Consider the following 1,789-nt stretch of genomic DNA (forward strand, 5'->3'; position numbering starts at 1 on the left):
GGCAACTTTTCTCCAGTGAAACTGAATTTCTGCAGCATTTATCAAGAGTCTGGATATGCCAGGTGATGCTCTTGCTGTAGAGGAATCTAACAACATACACGATTAAATCATGTACCTCAAGTTATTTACAAAAAGGACATAAGTAATTACATAATTATAAAACATTACAATTATTGCTACAATTGTGCTATAATCGATTATAAAAACTGAAATCAAGTTCCATTACGTCCCAAGTTTAGATGCTAACGGGGACCAGGTTCAAGCACAGTGTAGTGTCACGTGTATAGGATATACAGAAGATTGGTTGGGCCATCTGCAGTACATTTTTGTGAAAACTGTTGGTTATGACTTCTCAGAGAAGTCTGGACTCAGACTAGGACTGGTCCAATGCTGTGACAGATTGCACTTCAGGCCCGAGAGGGGGCCAGTTGTAGTAAAAATCAGACCTTTGTTCAATTACAGACAAGTAAGGAGTAGCTTGTGATGCAGAGCACGTGAGGAGAACTTCTGGTTCTACAGTGTGGCATATGACATTCCACGTGAGTGGGAACATCCGGTAAGCTGCCTTTTGACATTCACAGGGCATGATCCCTAGCTCCACAAAGCTTTGTATTTCTTGTTACATTTCTTTTTTCAAGGGAGATGAAGTGTTGGTAGAGGAGATGCTTAAACCACAGCAGGTTATTGTGCCCAGAGTTTTGACTTTGACGTTTTTATTTCTAAAATGTCATCAGGACTTGATATATCCTTTCTGTAAAACCTGCGATAAACTTAAAGTTCCTTTGACAATGTGATAGGTGGATCAAAAGACTTATCTCAGTCAGGTTTTGGGTAGCCACGTGGATGTCATTGGAGGAGCAACTGTGCAGGTACTTCAGAAAACCTTCGATCCATTTCTAGTTGACTTTGGGATGTAGTACATTTTTGCAGGAATACATTTATATTTTTCTTGTTTTATGGAATCACAGATGTTTAGAATTTTACCAGCGTTGTTCATTTTTCAGATGCTGAAAAGAAAGTTTGGAGAAAGGACATTCAGTACTTGCTTAAGGTCACATAGTTAACGGAAGAACCAAAATTAGAAGCTCGGTCTTCTGATGCCAAATTTAGAGCTCTATGAACTAAAGTAAGAACTACATTTTACACCGCGACCCAGTGTTCGTGCAAGAACACACGTACCATCATGAGCCGGTGTTTTCTCTTCTTTTCTGTTTGATTATTTCCTTTGAAAAGTGCCCACTCAATTGACTTCACAACCCCATAAAAGGTCTCAGCTTAGCTCAGTTGTCAATAAACACTGCTCAGATGACAGTACTAAGCATGTGCCATCATGACCATAAATCGAACAAAAAAGCAACGCTTTCTTACAACAGTGTGAGCAGATATTTCCCTTTGAAAGATTATATTTCTCTGCCACTTTTCATAGGTGATTAGGAAGAATTTGTAGCTATTTGGTTTTCTTGGACAAAAAGTTTAAATATGCGTACGGGAAGCCACAGATTTGTCAAATATTTTCCAACCGTGTTCAGAACTCTCTTTGTGAATTCTTTCCAGACTAATCTTATGGGGCCCTGAGCCTCTCAATACTGATGCACAGTTTTTGCAGTACATTTGGCCACTAATCGTAAACCTCATCCTTATTCCCTTTCTTTCAGGAAAATTGCACAAAAATAAAAAATTCCCATTGGTGCCTCGGGGGCTCTTGCCCTGCTTATTCCCGAATTTATGAGGGGGGATAGAGGCTCCTTTGTATGATAGAGAATGAGATCATCTCTACGGATCAAATTTC

The sequence above is a fragment of the Pteropus vampyrus genome, unplaced genomic scaffold, assembly GCF_000151845.1.
Source record: "Pteropus vampyrus isolate Shadow unplaced genomic scaffold, Pvam_2.0 Scaffold207, whole genome shotgun sequence".
Lineage (NCBI taxonomy): Eukaryota > Metazoa > Chordata > Mammalia > Chiroptera > Pteropodidae > Pteropus > Pteropus vampyrus.